The sequence below is a fragment of the Penaeus vannamei genome, chromosome 9 (assembly GCF_042767895.1).
Source record: "Penaeus vannamei isolate JL-2024 chromosome 9, ASM4276789v1, whole genome shotgun sequence".
NCBI lineage: Eukaryota > Metazoa > Arthropoda > Malacostraca > Decapoda > Penaeidae > Penaeus > Penaeus vannamei.
This window is the reverse complement of record NC_091557.1, coordinates 11,317,105-11,329,604: the sequence shown is the minus strand read 5'-3', so window position 1 is coordinate 11,329,604 and position 12,500 is coordinate 11,317,105.

Here is a 12,500-nt window from a genome sequence, read left to right as displayed (position 1 = left end):
ATATATATACACACACATCTTTGTATATATATATGTATATATACATATAAATATATGTATATATATACATATATTTGGATATTTGGATGGAGAAACAAGCTGATAAATTGCTAAACAGATAGATAGACAATTATCAGAGACACACATACAGACTCAAATTTCATCCAACGAGGCGGAACAAAGAGGGAAACCACTTCATGTTGTCTGCACAATTGAGGTAAAAATCTGGGAAACAATAAGGCATAATGGTCCTTATTTACGCCTGTAGGAAGTCACACTCACTATGCATGATTCATTCGCAGATACGTAATGGAGACTCGCCACTTTCACACACTGTTATCCTAAAAAAAGATTTTCTTCTCTCGCCCTGTAGGGATTATGGTTAATACTGCTGTTCCGTTTAGAGAATATCCACTTTTGCAGCTGTTATGAACGTTGCGCTCAATCTAGCTAATTGACATGTGCAATTTGTTACCTTTGAAGTACGGTTATTTCTTGGCTAGACGGATATATATCGTGTGTATGTATGTGCAAGCATATAGGACAAAGATATGGAGAATATATATTTGTTCGAAATTTTCAAATATTTATTTTTTTCCCCAGTGGATTTCAACACCGTAAATGCTGTATTGTTCTGTTTTATAAGCGCTGCTATCCGTCGCCCTCTCGCTAATCCCTTTACACTGATTCTCTGCCTGCCTGCCTCTCTCTCTCTCTCTCTCTGCCTCTGTCTCTCTCTCTCTCTGCCTCTGTCTCTGTCTCTCTCTCTCTCTTTCTATCTTTTTATCTCTCTCTATTTTCTCTCTCTCCCTCCCTCTTTCTCTCTCTCTCTCTATATATATATATCTCAATCTTGACAAGTCTCTATTGTGTCTATGTCTTTCTTGTACACACACACACACACACGCGCGCACAAACACACACACATTTACACTTACACTCACAATCACACGCACAAGCATACACACACACACACACACACACACACACACACGCTCACACATTCACACTTACACTCACACTCACACGCACACAAACACACACACATTCACACTTACACTCACCCTCACACGCACATGCATACACACACACACACACACACACACATACACACAAATACACATACATAAACGCACGCGCGCACAAACGCACCCACAAATTGTACTTACGTGTGCACATAGACACATACACAACCATATACAGTGTGTGTATCTTTATGCTAATGTGTGTGTGTGCGGTTATGTCGAGTGAACGCATGTCGGAGTGTGCCAATTTCTCTTCATCATTCAACATTGTTATTTTTCCATCCCAATTTCTTCGAATCCATCCATCGATTTTCCTTCTTCTTGCACGGTCTCTCCTTCTTCCTTCTTCTCCTTCTAGATAGACAGACAGATGGATGGACAGATAGATGGACCCTTATTCCTCGTATCCGATCGCTTTCTCCTCCTTCGTACACGCTCTCTTCCCTCCTCGCCCCTCTGTCTCCCTCCCTCTCCCTCTTCCTTCTCCCTCCTCCCTCTTCTCCCACCTCCTCTTCTATCCCTCCCTCCTTCTCCCTCCTCTATCCCTCCTCCCTCCTCCACCCTCCATTCTCTTCTCCCACCTCCACCTCCTAATCCATTCCTCCGCCCTCCTCCCTCCTCCCACCACCGCTCTCCTCCGTCCCTCCCTCCTAATCCCTTCCTCCCACCTCCACCCTCTTCTCCCTCCTCCTTCCTCCACCTTCTTCTTCTTCCCCCATCCTCCCACCTCCACCCTCTTCTCCCTCCTCCCTCCTCCCACCTCCACCCTCTTCTCCCTCCTCCTTCCTCCACCTTCTTCTCCTTCCCCCATCCTCCCACCTCCACCCTCTTCTCCCTCCTCCCTCCTCCCACCTCCACCCTCTTCTCCCTCCTCCTTCCTCCACCTTCTTCTCCTTCCCCCATCCTCCCACCTCCACCCTCTTCTCCCTCCTCCCTCCTCCCACCTCCACCCTCTTCTCCCTCCTCCTTCCTCCACCTTCTTCTCCTTCCCCCATCCTCCCACCTCCACCCTCTTCTCCCTCCTCCCTCCTCCCACCTCCACCCTCTTCTCCCTCCTCCTTCCTCCACCTTCTTCTCCTTCCCCCATCCTCCCACCTCCACCCTCTTCTCCCTCCTCCCTCCTCCACCCTCTTCTCCCTCCTCCTCCCTCCTCCCACCTCCACCCTCTCCTCCCTCCTCCCTCCTCCCACCTCCACCCTCTTCTCTCTCCTCCCTCCTCCCTCCTCCACCCTCTTCTCCTCCCTCATCCCTCCTCCACCTTCTTCTCCTTCCTCCATCCTCCTCCCACCTCCACCCTCTTCTCCCTCCTCCATCCTCCACCCTCTTCTCCCTCCTCCCTCCTCCCTCCTCCTCCCTCATCCCTCCTCCACCCTCTTCTCCTCCCTCCTCCCACCTCCACCCTCTTCTCCCTCCTCCTTCCTCCACCTTCTTCTCCTTCCCCCATCCTCCCACCTCCACCCTCTTCTCCCTCCTCCCTCCTCCACCCTCTTCTCCCTCCTCCTCCCTCCTCCCACCTCCACCCTCTCCTTCCTCCTCCCACCTCCACCCTCTTCTCTCTCCTCCCTCCTCCCTCCTCCCCCCTCTTCTCCTCCCTCATCCCTCCTCCACCTTCTTCTCCTTCCTCCATCCTCCTCCCCCCTCCACCCTCTTCTCCCTCCTCCCTCCTCCACCCTCTTCTCCCTCCTCCCTCCTCCCTCCTCCACCCTCTTCTTCCTCCTCCCTCCTCCCTCCTCCATCCTTCCCTCCTCCTTCCTCCCTCTCTAATCCCTTCCTTCCCGCCCTCCGCCGGGCTTCGGACGCGCCCGACTATTGGCTCTCACAAATAGAGCAAACACAGCCCGGGGAGGCCAAATCTGGTTAAATAATGAGACGCCAACAAAGTGGAAAAGAAACAGTCGGATTGGCACGAGGGGGGGACCGCGTCAAGATCACGCCTAGATGAATATATTTCTCTTTATTTGATTTCCTCGCAGGTCCCGGCCGTTGCTCCTGGGGAAGATTTTTCTGATCTGTTGCGATGGGAAGGCTTTCCTCGGGCATGCACGGACTCAGCGGGAAGGGGGCGCATTCTGGTATGTGGTATGTTGTGGGGAAGAGTGGGAGAATGTGTTGTGGGGAAATGTGGGAAGATATGTTGTGGGGAAGAGTGGGAGAATGTGTTGTGGGGAAATGTGGGAAGATATGTTGTGGGGAAGAGTGGGAGAATGTGTTGTGGGGAAATATGTTGTGGGGAAGAGTGGGAGAATGTGTTGTGGGGAAATATGTTGTGGGGAAGAGTGGGAAGATATGTTGTGGGGAAGAGTGGGAGAATGTGTTGTGGGGAAATATGTTGTGGCGAAGAGTGGGAGAATGTGTTGTGGGGAAGAGTGGGAGAATGTGTTGTGGGGAAGAGTGGGGAAATATGTTGTGGGGAAGAGTGGGAGAATGTGTTGTGGGGAAATATGTTGTGGGGAAGAGTGGGAAGATATGTTGTGGGGAAGAGTGGGAGAATGTGTTGTGGGGAAATATGTTGTGGGGAAGAGTGGGAGAATGTGTTGTGGGGAAGAGTGGGAGAATGTGTTGTGGGGAAGAGTGGGGAAATATGTTGTGGGGAAGAGTGGGAGAATGTGTTGTGGGGAAGAGTGGGAGAATGTGTTGTGGGGAAGAGTGGGAGAATGTGTTGTGGGGAAGATGTGGGAAGATATGTTGTGGGGAAGAGTGGGAGAATGTGTTGTGGGGAAGAGTGGGAGAATGTGTTGTGGGGAAGAGTGGGGAAATATGTTGTGGGGAAGAGTGGGAGAATGTGTTGTGGGGAAGAGTGGGGAAATATGTTGTGGGGAAGAGTGGGAGAATGTGTTGTGGGGAAGAGTGGGGAAATATGTTGTGGGGAAGAGTGGGAGAATGAGAGTGGGAGAATGTGTTGTGGGGAAGAGTGGGGAAATATGTTGTGGGGAAGAGTGGGAGAATGTGTTGTGGGGAAATATGTTGTGGGGAAGAGTGGGAGAATGTGTTGTGGGGAAGAGTGGGGAAATATGTTGTGGGGAAGAGTGGGAGAATGTGTTGTGGGGAAGAGTGGGGAAATATGTTGTGGGGAAGAGTGGGAGAATGTGTTGTGGGGAAGAGTGGGGAAATATGTTGTGGGGAAGAGTGGGAGAATGTGTTGTGGGGAAGAGTGGGGAAATATGTTGTGGGGAAGAGTGGGAGAATGTGTTGTGGGGAAGAGTGGGAGAATGTGTTGTGGGGAAGAGTGGGGAAATATGTTGTGGGGAAGAGTGGGAGAATGTGTTGTGGGGAAATATGTTGTGGGGAAGAGTGGGAGAATGTGTTGTGGGGAAATATGTTGTGGGGAAGAGTGGGAGAATGTGTTGTGGGGAAGAGTGGGAGAATGTGTTGTGGGGAAGAGTGGGGAAATATGTTGTGGGGAAGAGTGGGAGAATGTGTTGTGGGGAAGAGTGGGAGAATGTGTTGTGGGGAAGAGTGGGGAAATATGTTGTGGGGAAGAGTGGGAGAATGTGTTGTGGGGAAGAGTGGGAGAATGTGTTGTGGGGAAATATGTTGTGGGGAAGAGTGGGAAGATATGTTGTGGGGAAGAGTGGGAGAATGTGTTGTGGGGAATATGTTGTGGGAAGAGTGGGAGAATGTGTTGTGGGGAAGAGTGGGAGAATGTGTTGTGGGGAAGAGTGGGGAAATATGTTGTGGGGAAGAGTGGGAGAATGTGTTGTGGGGAATGTGGGAAGATATGTTGTGGGGAAGAGTGGGAGAATGTGTTGTGGGGAAGAGTGGGGAAATATGTTGTGGGGAAGAGTGGGAGAATGTGTTGTGGGGAAGAGTGGGAGAATGTGTTGTGGGGAAATATGTTGTGGGGAAGAGTGGGAGAATGTGTTGTGGGGAAAAGGGGGAAAATATGTTGTGGGAAAAAGTGGTAAAATATGTTGTGGAGAAAAGTGGGAAAATATGTTGTGGGGAAAAGAGGGGAAATATGTTGTGGGGAAAAGTGGGAAAACATGTAGGGAAAAGTGGGAAGATATGTTGTGGGGAAAAGTGGGAAAATATGTTGTGGGGAAAAGTGGGAAAATATGTTGTGGGGAAAAGTGGGAAAATATGTTGTGGGGAAAAGTGGGAAAATATGTTGTGGGGAAAAGTGTATATTGTATTGTATTTTGTGGGAAAATATGCTGTGGGGACAACGGGAAATATGTTGTGGGTTAAAGTGGGAAAATATGTTGTAGGGAAAAGTGGGAAAATATGTTGTGGGGACAACGGAAAATACGTTGTGGGGAAAAGTGAGAAAATATGTTGTGGGGAAAAGAGGGAAAATATGTGGGGAAAACGGAAAATATGTTGTGGAGAAAAGTGGGAAAATATGTTGTGGGGCAAAGCGAGAAAATATGTGGGGCAAAGTGGGAAAATATGTTGTAGGGAAAATATTTTGTGGGGAAAACGGAAAATGTGTTGTGGGGAAGTTTCTACGGTCATTTTTTGTATGATAGTATGGTATTCAAAGGAGTAGGAGGAGAGGGTAGATATGGGTAGGATAGGTATTGATAAAAAGAGGAAGGGTTAAGGACAATGGATGGTTAGATCAAATGAAGGATATTTATCCGTCTGAGGAAGGAGAATAAATTATCAATATAAAAGGTGGGGGATTCTGTAAAGATGTCTGACAAGTTGGGGGGTCAAGGAAGAAGGGATATGTGAGGGAAAGTAAGGGTACGGGCTTCGGTAAAGCGAGGACAGGATATTAGGATATGTGGGACAGAGAGATGGACATTGCATGTAGGGCATAGAGGTAGGTTAGAGGAATGTGACATGAGGTGTGAGTGAGTGATTCTGGTGTGGCCTATTCGTAGGCGGGCAAAAGCAGTTTCCCAACATCTGTTTCGATGGTATGGAGCTGACCAAGGGGAGATTGAGGGCTTTATGGTTTGTTGGTGTACAGACCTGACCAGAAGGATTGCCATCGGTTGTAAAGAAAAGTTTTGAAGTGGGGGTAGTAGTCGGTGGCTGGGATGTGTGAAAAACGGGGTTGGTGTCTTGTGGGCAGGGCAGCAGATCATGCTAAGTCATCAGCTTTTTCGTTGCCGGGAATCTCGACATAGCTGGCTATCCAGCAAAAATTCACTGTTTTCTGTCGTGTAGACAGATAGAATAGCTGGTCGTGTATCTTATGGGCTATAGGGTTGATAGAGTGTATGGATTGTATGAATGATATTGAGTTACGTGAGTCAGTGAAGATGGTGAAGGATGAGGAAGAGATGGAATATATGCGTTGTAGAGCAAAGAGGATAGCATATAGTTCTGTAGTAAGGATGCTCGATTCAGGTGGAAGAGGAAAGCTGTATGCCTGAGAGGGAAAGACTACAGCAAAACCAGTACCTGAGCTGGATTTAGACCCGTCAGTATAGATATGAGTGGTAGAGGAGTGACTAGAGATATGAGCAAGGAAATGTATGAGAAGGATAGAAGGTGGAATGTTTGACTTTGGTAGATCAGGGAAAATAGAGGAGCAATTACAAGAGACAGGTACTAGCCAGTCTGGGTAGAAAGAGGAAGAATTCGGAGATGAGGAAAGGATGAATAGGAAAGAAGAGCGTCCATACGAACAGGAAAAGGGACAGGTAAATGGGGAGAGGAAGAGAAGATACGAAGAATAGGTTGAGGGGCAGTTAGTTTGGAGAGTGAAAATTGGTGGAAGCGAGCATAGTTTCTTAGGGACAGAAGTCTCGAGAGGGATAGTAGTCCTGATTCAACGTATAAGCTTTCAACTGGAGAGGATCGGAAAGCTCCTAGGGCTAAGCGGAGACCGCAATGGTGCATAGGATCAAGGAGAGAGAGAAGAGAGGCAGAGGCAGAAGAATATATGTGGCAACTATAGTCAAGGGTGGAGAGGATTAGAATAATATGGAGATGAAGGAGTGTTTTGCGGTCTGATCCACAGGATAGGTGGGAGAGGGTTTGTAGTAGTCGGAGGCGATGGCGAGCTTTTTCTTTAATAGAAAGGATATGATCCCGCCAAGATAACTTGGAGTAAAAAATAACTCTAAGAAACTTTCTGGAAGATCGGGATTGGATGGGGGTATTATAAAGGAGGAGTGGAGGTTGGTAGCCTATACGTGAATGAGAGAAAAGGATGGAGAAGGTTTTACAGGTAGAGAAACGAAAGCCGTGGTTGGTAGCCAAGGAAGAGATTGATGTTATCAACGACTGGATAAGTTGATGGAGAACTTCTATGGAACGGTCGGAGGCGAAGATGGCTAGATCATCTACATACAGTGATGAACGGATTTTTGGTGGTAAAGCAGATACTAATCCGTTTACAGCTATGAGGAACAGTGTGGTGCTCAGTGTGGTGCCTTGTGGGACACCTTCAAATTGAGGAAAGGAGGGGGAAGTGGAAGAGGCAAATCTGACACGGAAGCTATGGTCAGAGAGGAAGGATTTTATAAAAAGACATGTTTCCATGTATTCTGTGGAGATATAGCTGTTGTAGTATATGGTGCCGCCAAGTAGTATCATTTTTTTCGACAGCTACCACCGCGACAAAATTCGAATTGGTTTGGTGAAATGATTTTGTGGTATTCTAGGTACTACATTAATCTGAAATTTATCATTTCCATTAATTTACAGATTGTAAGGGCTTTGGGCGATAGTCTTGGGGAAGAGTACCTGTTTTGTTAGATTTCAGGAAAGGTAATACTATGGCTTCTCTCCAGTGGGGAAGAAAGGTTCCAGTCGTCCATGTGTTATTGAATATTGAAAGAAGGAAGGATAAGGGAGTAGGAGAAAGGTGTCTTAGCATACGGTAATGTATACCGTATGGGCCTTCATGGGTGTTGCGGCATGACTGAAGTGCATCATAGATCTCAGAAGAAGAAAAGGGTGCATTATAAGGTTCTGTAGATGATAGGGAGAAGGAGATAGGAGTGCGCTCTTTGTCTGACTTTAAGGAAGAGAAATGAGGAGAAAGATGAGAGCCACTACTGACGGCTAAAAAAGGCACCAAGTTCAGTAGCTACTTGAAGAGGGTCAGAGATGAGGTTATTATGAATATGGAGAACGGGGGTAGGATGAGGAGGATGTTTTCCGAATCCACCGCCAGACTGCAGAGACTGGTTTGGAGGATGTTATGGAGGATACATACTTTTGCCAGCTGTTTGTCATGGAGTTACGCTATGTACAGTGAAGATGGGTTGATGCTTTTTTAAAGGATATGAAAGCTGTTAGTTGACTAGGGGTACCTCTCTTGTCTCGGAAGCTATTCCAAGCTGCACGCTTCAGACGAAGCGCTTATATAATTCAAGGCTTCACCATGGAACACATTTTGAGGTGTAAGGTCGGGATGTTCGATAGATGGTTATATAGGCTGTATTTAGGACGTTAGTTGTGAAGTATTGCAGCATTTTTGAGGTGGTAGAGAATGATGATGGAGGAAGTTCAAGAGTAGATAGAGAGGTAAAGGTATTCCAGTCTGCTCTGCCAAAGCACCAGCGAGGAGGATTTGGGAGTGGGATATAGGATGTTGAAGAAAGAGTTGGGAAGTGATCACTAGAGTGAAAAATGTCTAGGACAGACCAATGAAAGTCTATATGAAGGATAGGAGAGCAAAGAGAGAGATCTAGGTGTGAAAAAGATTTAGTGCATAGTCGAAATGAGTGGGACTTGGAATTTAGGAGGATAAGGTCAGTTTAACTAGAAATTGTTCCAAGGAGCGACCCCTAGCATTGATAATAGTCACCCAAGTGAGTATGGCGACAGTGAAAGTCTCCAGCTATTGGGAAAGGTGGTTGGAGTTGGGAAAGTAAGGTCTCAAACTCTACGAGGTCAATAGGGAGGGAAGGAGAGAAGTAGACTGAAATGATTGTGATCCAGTGGTGAAGGAAAATCCGGATAATTGTGCAAGGTATAGTGGTTTGCAAAGGAGGTATGATATATGATGTTTTATGATGAGCAAGTATGGAAGAAGCAAATATAGAATAAGGGAGTGACACAAAATGGTAGTTGGAAATTGGTATTGGAGGATGTGTGAGGAAGGTTTCTTGGAGGCAGACGATAGATGGATCGTAAGAGGAGAGGAGGTCAGGTCTGTGTGAGCGAAAGCCTCTAATGTTCCACTGCAGTAGAGCCATTGTGGATCATTCTGCAACTATTATGGGTGGCAATGTATGTCTGAGAGGTAAGAGGAGGGGTATCTGGGGGCTGAGGTATAGGATCAGGGGATGGCGGTGGTAGTATAGTATCAAGAGAATCATCACGGGAAGGGTGGTCAGGGGGAAAAGGTGAAGGTATAGTATCTGGAGGTTCATCAAGAAAGGTGGGATCTGGGGAAGGACATTGTGCTAGAAGGGATTCGCGTGTGCATCCACGAGGAAATGGTAGGGATAATAGGGAAGGAAGGGTTTTTGGTGGTGGAGTGGATAGGGTGTGTGAGGAAGAGGGATAGGGGGGATGTCAGGAGGGGGAGGACTGATTTCGGCAGTCTCTGAGAATGTAGCCTGAATCTGGGTAGAGAAATTGATGGATGGGTGATTTAGGATGGAAAAAGGATTTGATTGGGGGATATGAGAATTAGAGATGGAAAGTTGAGGAGCAGGGGAAAGTGGTGCTGCAGATGTATAGACAAAATGTTAAATTAACAGTAAAATTTAGAAGTTCTTAGGAAAAGCGTCGAAATCCAAAGCAGAAGGCCCATCTACTGGATACCAATTATTGGACATTACCTTAGAAGACACTTCATATATAGGCTAGAAGAGTTGGAAAAGGAACTCGAGAAATTACATTCTGCAAGACCCACGTTGTAGTTTGCCAACGTATCAGCTGGGAACCACTGCAGGGTAAACATTGCTGAAGGTCCTGAGCGACCAACACCCGCAGTGTAGCGGTCAAACACTGGCTGAGGTAACCAACGGCGCTCGACCAAGGCGATCTCGCAGTTGTGACAATATATATATATAGGAACGCACCCTAGAAGGGGAGGTCGAAGGCGAGGAGGTGGGTTGGGAACGCATCCTTGGAGGGGAGGTCGAAGGCGAGGAGGCGGATTGGGAACGCATCCTAGGAGGGGAAGTCGAAGGCGAGGAAGCGGGTTGGGAACGCATCCTTGGAGGGGAAGTCGAAGGCGAGGAGGCGGGTTGGGAACGCATCCTTGGAGGGGAGGTCGATGGCGAGGAGGCGGGTTGGGAACGCATCCTAGGAGGGGAAGTCGAAGGCGAGGAGGCGGGTTGGGAACGCATCCTAGGAGGGGAAGTCGAAGGCGAGGAGGCGGGTTGGGAACGCACCCTAGCAGGGGAGGTCGAAGGCGAGGAGGCGGGTTGGGAACGCATCCTAGGTGGGGAGGTTGAAGGCGAGGAGGCGGGTTGGGAACGCATCTTAGGAGGGGAGGTCGAAGGCGAGGAGGCGGGTTGGGAACGCATCCTAGGAGGGGAGGTCGAAGGCGAGGAGGCGGGTTGGGAACGCATCCTTGGAGGGGAGGTCGAAGGCGAGGAGGCGGGTTGGAAAGGCATCCTAGGAGGGGAGTTCGAAGGCGAGGAGGCGGGTTGGGAACGCATCCTAGGAGGGGAGGTCGAAGGCGAGGAGGCGGGTTGGGAACGCATCCTAGGAGGGGAGGTCGAAGGCGAGGAAGCGGGTTGGGAACGCATCCTTGGAGGGGAGGTCGAATGCGAGGAGGCGGGTTGGGAACGCACCCTAGAAGGGGAGGTCGAAGGCGAGGAGGCGGGTTGGGAACGCATCCTAGGAGGGGAGGTCGAAGGCGAGGAGGCGGGTTGGGAACGCATCCTTGGAGGGGAGGTCGAAGGCGAGGAAGCGGGTTGGGAACGCATCCTAGGAGGGGAGGTCGAAGGCGAGGAGGCGGGTTGGGAACGCATCCTAGGAGGGGAGGTCGAAGGCGAGGAGGCGGGTTGGGAACGCATCCTTGGAGGGGAGGTCGAAGGCGAGGAGGCGGGTTGGGAACGCATCCTTGGAGGGGAAGTCGAAGGCGAGGAGGCGGGTTGGGAACGCATCCTAGGAGGGGAGGTCGAAGGCGAGGAGGCGGGTTGGGAACGCATCCTAGGAGGGGAGGTCGAAGGCGAGGAGGCGGGTCGGGAACGCATCCTAGGAGGGGAGGTCGAAGGCGAGGAAGCGGGTTGGGAACGCATCCTAGGAGGGGAGGTCGAGGGCGAGGAGGCGGGTCGGGAACGCATCCTAGGAGGGGAGGTCGAAGGCGAGGAGGCGGGTTAGGAACGCATCCTTGGAGGGGAGGTCGAAGGCGAGGAGGTGGGTTGGGAACGCATTCTAGGAGGGGAGGTCGAAGGCGAGGAGGCGGGTTGGGAACGCATCCTTGGAGGGGAGGTTGAAGGCGAGGAGGCGGGTTGGGAACGGATCCTAGGAGGGGAGGTCGAAGGCGAGGAGGCGGGTTGGGAACGCATCCTTGGAGGGGAGGTCGAAGGCGAGGAGGCGGGTTGGGAACGCATCCTAGGAGGGGAGGTCGAAGGCGAGGAGGCGGGTTGGGAACGCATCCTAGGAGGGGAGGTCGAAGGCGAGGAGGCGGGTTGGGAACGCATCCTTGGAGGGGAGGTCGAAGGCGAGAAGGCGGGTTGGGAACGCATCCTTGGAGGGGAAGTCGAAGGCGAGGAAGCGGGTTGGGAACGCATCCTAGGAGGGGTGGTCGAAGGCGAGGAGGCGGGTTGGGAACGCATCCTAGGAGGGGAGGTCGAAGGCGAGGAGGCGGGTTGGGAACGCATCCTAGGAGGGGAGGGCGAAGGCGAGGAGGCGGGTTGGGAACGCATCCTAGGAGGGGTGGTCGAAGGCGAGGAGGCGGGTTGGGAACGCATCCTAGGAGGGGAGGTCGAAGGCGAGGAGGCGGGTTGGGAACGCATCCTAGGAGGGGAGGTCGAAGGCGAGGAGGCGGGTTGGGAACGCATCCTTGGAGGGGAGGTCGAAGGCGAGAAGGCGGGTTGGGAAGGGATCCTGGGAGGGGAGGTGGGAGGCGAGGAGGCGGGTTGGGAACGCATCCTAGGAGGGGTGGTCGAAGGCGAGGCGGCGGGTTGGGAACGCATCCTAGGAGGGGAGGTCGAAGGCGAGGAGGCGGGTTGGGAACGCATCCTAGGAGGGGAGGTCGAAGGCGAGGAAGTGGGTAGGGAACGCATCCTAGGAGGGGAGGTCGAAGGCGAGGAGGCGGGTTGGGAACGCATCCTAGGAGGGGAGGTCGAAGGCGAGGAGTCGGGTAGGGAACGCATCCTAGGAGGGGTGGTCGAAGGCGAGGAGGCGGGTAGGGAACGCATCCTAGGAGGGGAGGTCGAAGGCGAGGAAGCGGGTTGGGAACGCATCCTAGGAGGGGAGGTCGAAGGCGAGGAGGCGGGTTGGGAACGCATCCTAGGAGGGGAGGTCGAAGGCGAGGAAGTGGGTAGGGAACGCATCCTAGGAGGGGAGGTCGAAGGCGAGGAGGCGGGTTGGGAACGCATCCGTGGAGGGGAGGTCGAAGGCGAGGAGGCGGGTAGGGAACGCATCCTAGGAGGGGAGGTC